At 45.0% G+C, this 10729-nt stretch overlaps 1 protein-coding gene across 2 annotated transcripts in view; it reads left to right on the top strand.

Moving 5' to 3' along the window:
- The window catches only part of LOC102968890 (zinc finger protein 558), a 101785-nt gene that overhangs the window by 34613 nt on the left and 56443 nt on the right, over positions 1-10729 (top strand). The window lies entirely within an intron of this gene.

The raw sequence follows: 10729 nt of genomic DNA, 5'->3' as shown, positions 1-10729 counted from the left end.
CCCGTCTCAGAACAAGGAAGACAATCAGGGCACCTGGGTCGCTCAGTTGGTTAAGTGTCCGACTCTTGATTTCAGCTCGGGTCATGACATCACAGTCATGCGATTGAACCCTGCATAAAGCTTCATACTCAGTGTGGAGCCTGCTAGGTCTGTGTGTGTCTGTCTCTCTCTCTCTCTCTCTCTCTCTCTCTCCCTCTCCCTTCTCTCTGCCTCCCTCCCTCCCTCCTCCCATATCCCCTCCTTTCTCTCTCCCTCCCTCCCTCCCTCCCTCTCCCTCTGCCCCTCTCCCCTTCTCTTTCTCCCTCTTTCCCTCCCACTCCCTCTCTACCCTTCTCTCTCTCTCTCTCATAATCAATAAACATTAAAAAGAAGAAGAAGGAAGGCAATCGTAGTCCTGATAAGCCAGCAGAGACCCCAAGCTCTCATTATCCAAGAGACAGGAGCTCAGGAAGCAAAACTTCCTCCAACATTTCCTGCCCTAGCGGACCCATTCCCAGCTGACCCTCAGATCATCTCCGCAAAGAGGCACTAGTGAATGAGAAAGGCTGGAGCTGGGGTCAAGGCTGAGAGGGATAGAGAGGGGAGAGGAGTAAAAGAAGTAAAGGAAGAAAGGAGACCTTCTAAGTTGGTCCAATGCCACGAGTGAATTCATGAGCTCCAAACAGCTACAATGACCAGAAACCAGGCTCTCAGGAGAAAAATGAGCAGAACAAAGAAATTCTGGGCTGACGAAGAGAAGTGGCCTAGAGGAGAGGTGGGTGCATCTGCTAGCCTCCAAGATGGCCACCAAGGGTCCTTGCACTTGGTACCCATGCCCTGTGCGGTCTCCTCCCACACTGAATCAGACGTGACCCAAGTGAGCAACACAACGGTACAGAAGTGACAGTATGTCATATCTGGGGCTATGTCCTAAAACACAGTGGAGCTCCCTCCTTAGTCTCCTAGGTTGCTTCCTCTATGGGAGAAGCCATCGGCCATCCCATGAAGGTACCCAAGCAACCCCAGGGAGATATCCACGTGAGAAGAACCAACTCAGTGGCAAAGAGCTAGCCATTCACCAAGCTGCGTTGAAAGATCTCCCAGCCCTGATTTTTGAACTCTGTGTGCTAAAATGTTTGGGGATGAAGTTTACTGCTGTCTGCAACCTACTTCAACATGTTTTTTTTTTTTTAATTTTTGTTAATGTTTATTTTTGAGAGAGAGAGAGAGAGACAGAGTGTGATCTGGGGAGGGGCAGAGAGAGAAGGAGACACAGAATCCGAAGCAGGCTCCAGGCTCCAAGCTGTCAGCACACAGCCCGATGTGGGGCTCGAACCGTGAGATCATGACCTGAGCCAAAGTCAAATGTTTAACCAACTGAGCCACCCAGGCACCCACCCCTGCCTTTTTTTTTTTTAATGGTGGATCGATGGATGAGAGAGGAATGAAAGTAGCAAAGCACGTATAGAAAAATGCTGTAGAATCTAGGGGTGGATATTAGTTCATTAGGACCGCCTAAACAAAACACCACAGACTGGGGGACTTAAGCAACAGAAATTTACTTTCCCACAGTTCTGGAAGTCCAAGCTCAAGATGCCAGCAAAGTTGGCTTCTTCTGAGGCTTCTCTCCTTGGCTTGCAGATGACCACCCTCTTGCTGCCTCTCTGTGTGGTGGTCATCCCTCTGAGTGTGTGTGCTCCTGCCATCTCTTGGTCCATATGTTTTAATCTCCTCTCCTCATAAGGACACCCTAATGGCCTCATTTAACCTTAATTCTTGAAAGGCTCAACCTCAGAATATGGTCATGTGAGGAGGTGCCAGTGATTTGGGCTTCAACATGTGAACGTGAGGGGACAGAATTCAGCCCACAACACGAATGTTCACTGTAAAACTCTTTCAAATTATCCCCATACTTGAAATTTTTTCATAATAAATTGGGCGCAGGTGATGTGCTAAGTCACTAAAGGAAAAATGGATTGTTTTAAAAAATCATGTCAGGGGGACCTGGAGAAGATGGCGGCGTAGGAGGACGCTGGGCTCACCACGTCCTGCTGATCACTTAGATTCCAGCTACACCTGCCTAAATAACCCAGAAAACTGCCAGAAGACTAGCAGAACAGAGTCTCCAGAGCCAAGCGCAGACGAGAGGCCCACAGAAGAGGGGCCCTTCCCGAAGCGGATCACCGAAGGAGAAGCGAGCTGAGCCTGCCCCTCCCGCCCCCGTGCACCTTGCCGATCCACCCCAGCTAATACACCAGATCCCCAGCACCACAAGCCTGGCAGTGTGCAAGTAGCCCAGACGGGCCATGCCACCCCACGGTGAATCCCACCCCTAGGAGAGGGGAAGAGAAGTCACACCAGTCTGACTATGGCCCCAGCGGTGGGCTGGGGGCAGACATCAGGCCTGACTGTGGCCCTGCCCACCAACGCGAGTTATTCAAGACAGCACAGGGGAAGTGCCCTGCAGTTCCGCACCACTCCAGGGACTATCCAAAATGACCAAATGGAAGAATTCCCCTCAAAAGAATCTCCAGGAAATAACAACAGCTAACGGACTGATCAAAAAGGATTTAAACAATATAACAGAAAGTGAATTTAGAATAATAGTCATAAAATTAATCTCTGGGCATGAAAACAGTACAGAGGACAGCAGAGAATCTATTGCTACAGAGATCAAGTGTCTAAGGAATAGTCAGGAGGAGCTAAAAAATGCTATAAACGAGCTGCAAAATAAAATGGAAACAACCATGTCTCGGATTGAAGAGGCAGAGGAGAGAATAGGTGAATGAGAAGATAAAATTATGGAAAAAGAGGAAGCTGAGAAAAAGAGAGATAAAAAGAATCCAGGAGTATGAGGGGAAAATTAGAGAACTAAGTGATGTACTAAAGAGAAATAATCTACGCATAATTGGTATTCCAGAGGAGGAAGAGAGAGGGAAAGGTGCTGAAGGTGTACTTGAAGAAATAATAGCTGAGAACTTCCCTGATCTGGGGAAGGAAAATGGCATTGAAATCCAAGAGGCACAGAGAACTCCCTTCAGACATAACTTGAATCGATCTTCTGCACGACATATCATAGTGAAACTGGCAAAATACAAGGATAAAGAGAAAATTCTGAAAGCAACAAGGGATAAACACGCTCTAACATATAAAGGGAAACCTATAAGACTCGTGACCGATCTCTCTACTGAAACTTGGCAGGCCAGAAAGGAATGGCAGGAGATCTTCAATGTGATGAACAGAAAAAATATGCAGCTGAGAATCCTTTATCCAGCAAGTCTGTCATTTAGAATAGAAGGAGAGACAAAGGTCTTCCCAAACAAACAAAAACTGAAGGAATTCATCACCACTAAACCAGCCCTACAAGAGATCCTAAGAGGGATCCTGTGAGACAAAGTACCAGAGACATCGCTACAAACATAAAACATACAGACATCACAATGACTCTAAACCCATATCTTTCTATAATAACACTGAATGTAAATGGACTAAATGCGCCAACCAAAAGTCATAGGGTATCACAATGGATAAAAAACAAGACCCATCTATTTGCTGTCTACAAGAGACTCATTTTAGACCTGAGTACACCTTCAGATTGAGAGTGAGGGGATGGAGAACTATTTATCATGCTACTGGAAGTCAAAAGAAAGCTGGAGTAGACATACTTAGACAAACTAGACTTTAAGTTAAAGGCTGTAACAAGAGATGAAGAAGGGCATTATATAATAATTACAGGGTCTATCCATCAGGAAGAGCTAACAATTATAAATGTCTATGCACCGAATACAGGAGCCCCCAAATATATAAAACAATTACTCATAAACATAAGCAACCTTATTGATAAGAATGTGGTAATTGCAGGGGACTTTAACACTCCACTTACAGAAATGGATAGATCATCTAGGCACACAGTCAATAAAGAAACAAGGGCCCTGAATGATACATTGGATCAGATGGACTTGACAGATACATTTAGAACTCTGCATCCCAAAGCAACAGAATATACTGTCTTCTCGAGTGCACATGGAACATTCTCCAAGATAGATCACATACTGGGTCACAAAACAGCCCTTCATAAGTGTACAAGAATTGAAATCATACCATGCATACTTTCAGACCTCAATGCTATGAAACTTGAAATCAACCATAGGAAAAAGTCTGGAAACCCTCCAAAAGCATGGGGGTTAAAGAACACCCTACTAAAGAATGAGTGGGCCAACCAGGCAATTAGAGAAGAAATTTAAAAATATATGGAAACAAATGAAAATGAAAATACAACAATCCAAATGCTTTGGGATGCAGCAAAGGCAGTCCTGAGAGGAAAATACATTGCAATCCTCAGGCCTATCTCAAGAAACAAGAAAAATCCCAAATACAAAATCTAACAGCACACCTAAAGGAAATAGAAGCAGAACAGCAAAGACAGCCTAAACCCAGCAGAAGAAGAGAAATAATAAAGAGCAGAGCAGAAATAAACAATATAGAATCTAAAAAAACTGTAGAGCAGATCAACAAAACCAAGAGTTGGTTTTTTGAAAAAATAAACAAAATTGATAAACCTCTAGCCAGGCTTCTCAAAAAGAAAAGAGATAGGACCCAAATAGATAAAATCACGAATGAAAATGGAATGATTACAACCAATCCCTGAGAAATACAAGCAATTATCAGGGAATACTATGAAAAATTATATGCCAACAAACTGGACAACCTGGAAGAAATGGACAAATTCCTAAACACCCACACACTTCCAAAACTCAATCAGGAGGAAATAGAAAGCTTGAACAGACCCATAACCAGCGAAGAAATTGAATCAGTTATCAAAAATCTCCCAACAAATGAGAGTCCAGGGCCAGATGGCTTCCCAGGGGAGTTCTACCAGACGTTTAAAGCAGAAATAATACCTATCCTTCTCAAGCTGTTCCAAAAAATAGAAAGGGAAGGAAAACTTCCAGACTCATTCTATGAAGCCAGCATTACTTTGATTCCCAAACCACACAGAGACCCAGCAAAAAAAGAGAACTACAGGCCAATATCCCTGATGAATATGGATGCAAAAATTCTCAATAAGATACTAGCAAATCGAATTCAACAGCATATAAAAAGAATTATTCACCACAATCAAGTGGGATTCATTCCTGGGCTGCAGGGCTGGTTCAACATTCGCAAATCAATCAACGTGATACATCACATTAATAAAAGAAAAGATAAGAACCATATGATCCTGTCAATTGATGCAGAAAAGGCGTAACAAAATTCAGCATCGTTTCTTAATAAAAACCCTTGAGAAAGTCGGGATAGAAGGAACATACTTAAAGATCGTAAAAGCCACTTATGAAAAGCCCACAGCTAATATCATCCTCAATGGGGAAAAACTGAGAGATTTCCCTGAGATCAGGAACATGACAGGGATGTCCACTTTCACCGCTGTTGTTTAACATAGTGTTGGAAGTTCTAGCATCAGCAATCAGACAACAAAATGAAATCAAAGGCATCAAAATTGGCAAAGATGAAGTCAAGCTTTCACTTTTTGCAGATGACATGATATTATACATGGAAAATCCAATAGACTCCACCAAAAGTCTGCTAGAACTGATACATGAATTCAGCAAAGTTGCAGAATACAAGAGCAATGTACAGAAATCAGTTGCATTCTTATACACTAATAATGAAGCAACAGAAAGACAAATAAAGAAACTGATCCCATTCACAATTGCACCAAGAAGCATAAAATACCTAGGAATAAACCTAACCAAAGATGTAAAAGATCTGTATGCTGAAAACTATAGAAAGCTTATGAAGGAAATTGAAGAAGATACAAAGAAATGGAAAAACATCCCGTGCTCATGGATTGGAAGAATAAATATTGTCAAAATGTCAATACTACCCAAAGCAATCTACACATTCAATGCAATCCCAATCAAAATTGCACCAGCATTCTTCTCGAAACTAGAACAAGCAATCCTAAAATTCATATGGAACCACAAAAGGCCCCGAATAGCCAAAGTAATTTTGAAGAAGACCAAAGCAGGAGGCATCACAATCTCAGACTTTAGCCTCTACTACAAAGCTGTAATCATCAAGACAGCATGGTATTGGCACAAAAACAGACACATAGACCAATGGAACAGAATAGAAACCCCAGAACTAGACCCACAAACGTATGGCCAATTAATCTTTGACAAAGCAGGAAAGAACATCCAACAGAAGACAGTCTCTTTAACAAATGTTGCTGGGAGAACTGGACAGCAACATGCAGAAGATTGAAACTAGACCACTTTCTCACACCATTCACAAAAATAAATGCAAAATGGGTGCAGGACCTGAATGTGAGACAGGAAACCATCAAAACCCTAGAGGAGAAAGCAAGAAAACACCTCTCTGACCTCAGCCGTAGCAATTTCTTACTTGACACATCCCCAAAGGCAAGGGAATTAAAGGCAAAAATGAACTACTGGGACCTTATGGAGATAAAAAAGCTTCTGCACAGCAAAGGAAACAACCAACAAAACTAAAAGGCAACCAACGGAATGGGAAAAGATATTTGCAAATGACATATCAGACAAAGGGCTAGTATCCAAAATCTATAAAGAGCTCACCAAACTCCACAGCCGAGAAACAAATAACCCAGGGAAGAAATGGGCAGAAAACATGAATAGACACTTCTCTAAAGAAGACATCCAGATGGCCAACAGGCACATGAAAAGATGCTCAACGTCGCTCCTCATCAGGGAAATACAAATCAAAACCACACTCAGATATCACCTCACGCCAGTCAGAGTGGCCAAAATGAACAAATCAGGAGACTATAGATGCTGGAGAGGATGTGGAGAAACGGGAACCCTCTTGCACTGTTGGTGGGAATGCAAATTGGTGCAGCCACTCTGCAAAACAGTGTGGAGGTTCCTCAAAAAATTAAAAGTAGACCTACCCTATGACCCAGCAATAGCACTGCTAGGAAGTTACCCAAGGGATACAGGGTAACAGCACTCTCAACAGCACTCTCAACAATAGCCACACTCTCAACAATAGCAGCACTCTCAACAATAGCCACATTATCGAAAGAGCCTAAATGTCCATCAACTGATGAATGGATAAAGAAATTGTGGTTTATATACACAACGGAGTACTACATGGCAATGAGAAAGAACGAAATATGGCCCTTTGTAGCAATGTGGATGCAACTGGAGAGTGTGATGCTAAGTGAAATAAGCCATACAGAGAAAGACAGATACCATATGGTTTCACTCTTACGTGGATCCTGAGAAACGTAATAGAAACCCATGGAGGAGGGGAAGGAAAAAAAAAAAAAAAAAGAGGTTAGAGTGGGAGAGAGCCAAAGCATAAGAGACTCTTAAAAACTGAGAACAAACTGAGGGTTGATGGGGGGTGGGAGGGAGGAGAGGGTGGACGATGGGTATTGAGGAGGGCACCTTTTGAGATGAGCATTGGGTGTTGTATGGAAACCAATTTGACAATAAATTTCATATATTGAAAAAAATAAAAATAAAGTAAGAAATCATGTCAGAACCACTAGTTGGTCTGTGAAATGAGCATTTGATTTGATTTGATGTGAAAATGGGAAGCGATTAAAGTCCTAGAAGAAACCAAGGCATAAATATTTTATATATAATCTCAAAGGAGAGATGGTCTTTTAAACTATACATAAAACAAGAAGAAACAAAAATTAATACATTTGATTTCATTTTTAAAAATCTGCATGGCAACAACTTGAGGCCAAAAAAAAAAAAAAGAAAGAAAGAAAAAAAGAAAATGTTGGCAATTCATCACCAAGAGCTAATTTATTAATATTAGAGATCTTACCAAACCAAAGAAAAAGACCAAGAATCCATTGGAGAAATAGGTAAATGCTGGAACAGAGCTCACAGAAAATGCAGAACAGTCTCAACAGACGAGATGATTCCCAACAACCCTTCAAAAGAAAACTACCAAGTAAAATACGGAGATTCCTCTTTTCATTTTTCAAGTTCATTATGTTACTAGCCAGGATGTGGGAAGTGGCGCTCCCACACCTCTGTGGCTGGGCCTTGAATCTGAACGACGTCTGCCTACAGACACAGGAACCCGACCCGACAGTGACAGTCCGCCAGAGCCCAGGGTGGCGGGGAGAGGCGGAAAGAGCCGAACCGTGGCCGGAAACCGGAATGCAGAGGCGAGGCGGCGAGAGCCCGACGGAAGGAGCGGAACGGAGGAGCGGGAGAGGCGGCGAGGCGGCGTTATACGAAAGGAGTCCAAGGAGGGCGGAAGGAGCCGAGGTCCGCCGAAGGGGGAGGTGGGTAGCGGGCAGAGCAGAAGTGGCGGAGGGCGCCGAGCCGGGGCCTCACGGGGAAGAACAGACAGGTCGCGGGGGCAGAAAGGGGAGAGGCTGGCGGCACAGGAGCGCGAGGCCGAGGCGAGGGTGGCGGAGAACGGGGTGGCTGTGCCGGGCGGGAGGAGCCCTGGAGGCCGGTCCCCGGGCCTTCCTGGGGCGTCGCGCGCAGGGGTCCCGGATGCCGTCCTCCCGCTGCCCTTCTCTCTGCTGCTGCCCTTCGATCCGACGCCGCAGCGTGTTCTCCGCCCGAGACGAGGACGCGCGGACCCCGCCCGGCCTGACCCCTCCGGGCTCGATCACCCCGTGGGGTCTGACGCTGATGTCCGTCGACGAGACTGTTGCCCCCGGGTGCAGCGTCTGGCCCGCCCTGCGCCCGCGACCCAGCCCCTGGGGAAAGCCGGCCGGGGTGCCAGGGGCCCCACGCCAGCCGGCCGGGGGGGTCTGGGAGGAGACCCCGGGTCCGAGACAGATTGTGGTCCCACTCCTGACCGTCTGTCCACTTCCAACACCAACGCCGTCTTCGGCGAGGTGGCCGTTACCTGTCCCAGCTTCTGTCTCTTAGGGCCCTTGCTGCGGGCTTCGTCAGCGTTTGCATTGAGCAGAGCTGGTGTTTTAACCCTTGGCCTTGGCTTGGTATTCTCAGTCCCGGCACTACGGACATTTGGGGCTGGGTGACTGCTTTGTAGGATGTTTGAGAATACTGGCCTCCACCGGCTAGAGGCCAGGACCAAGCCTCTTCCGCCTAACTTGGAGACAAAGACAAATTGGGTCCTCTTCCTTCAACTCTTTGACAAGGACAAATGTCTTCGGTCATTGACAAATGTCCACTGGGGTACAAATTTGTTCTCTCGTGGCCACCAATGACCTAGACTAGCTATTTTCTGAGCTACATACCGAGGTTTTACGCTTAGAATAGTTTTATTTGTTTTTTAGCATTTATTTTTGGGAGACAGAGCACGAGCAGGGGAGGGACAAAGAGAGAGGGAGAGACAGAATCTTAAAGCAGGCTCCAGATTCTGAGCTGTCAGCACAGAGCCCAAGGTGGGGCTCAAACCTACGAACTCTGAGATCATGACCTGAGCCAAAGTTCAAGGCCATCCAGGTGCCCCTGCTTAGAATCATCTTAAAGTCCTATCTTGAGGGGCGCCTGGGTGGCTCAGTCGCTCAGTGGGTTGGGTGGCAGACCTGCTCGGGTCATGATGTCACAGCTCCTGAGTTCGAGCCCCACATCGGGCTCCGTGCTGACAGCTCAGAGCCAGGAGCCTGCTTCGGATTCTGTATCTGCCCCTTCCCTGTTCATGCTCTCTCGCTCTCTCAAATAAACATCTTTTTTTTTTTTTTTTTTTTTTTTTTTTTTTTTTTTTTTTAATAAAGTCCTATCTTGGGCAACTGCAGTCCTTCATTGTTCACCCCTCTCTCTTCTAGCACAGCTCTTGCTCCTGGATCTTGGCCCAGTGGTGCCCCCATGTGCACACCCTCATCAGATGCCGCAGCTTTGCCCTGGGAGACGGGAGTTAAGTAGAGATCCAGGCCTTATCCTCTTTTCAGATTTCAAGAGACAACACTTTCATCAACTGCTGTTTTTCACAACAGCCTCCACCAAAGTCCACAGCTAGAGGCAAGAATTTAATTTCCCTGGAAAGCACGCAGTGGGCAAGGGGAGAGTTGGTGGGTCCCTAAACAGCTTCCTTTCTGCTTCCTCAGCCATAATTCCAGCTCCGGCCCACCGGCAGGCTGCAGCAAATTCCCGCCTCACAAAAACTATCTCCATAGCCTCTCATCCTGCAGCTGGTTCTCTGGTCTTTTTCATTACTTCTCACGATAGTTTCCTTCCACAGGCGTTCCTGGCTTTATCTTTGGAGAGGCATCCAGATGCCGGTTAATTTGCCAGCTTGTGGCTCCGAATTGTAGGCAACTTCCTATCCTACCTGCTTTTTAAAAAATACGTTCAAACAGTTGAAATGTTAACTCAAATTTATACTAAAATTTATGTTTCTACTATGGAAGGTTGAAGGCATAAAGAACAGTATAAGAGCTCCGTGTAATAAATGACAGGATAATATAACTTGAATATCACTATTTGCAACTACAAATGATACTGGATCCATGGAAGATAAGAGTGCTTGTTAACTTCAAAAATAGATTCTTCCAAGATAACAGTTGCCTGCTGATGGATGGTCACAAAACCACCTTAGAATGCATCTTTCTGTAAAACAGAACACGAACCCGATCAAGACTTCATTTCCAACTATTATTTCCCTTGGAACAACAGATGCCAGACTGAAATGTTAAGTGAAACCGTGGAATTGCAATAAACCAAATGAAAACTGTATAAAACTCTGCAAGACATACAATCCCATTCCTTCTAGAAATAGTTAACATACTCCTCCTCCTCATCATCATCATCATCATCATCATCAT

This window comes from Panthera tigris, chromosome A2 (assembly GCF_018350195.1).
Source record: "Panthera tigris isolate Pti1 chromosome A2, P.tigris_Pti1_mat1.1, whole genome shotgun sequence".
NCBI classification, from domain to species: Eukaryota; Metazoa; Chordata; class Mammalia; order Carnivora; family Felidae; genus Panthera; species Panthera tigris.
Note: the sequence above shows the minus strand (reverse complement) of the source record. Positions and strands in the feature narration are given on the sequence as shown.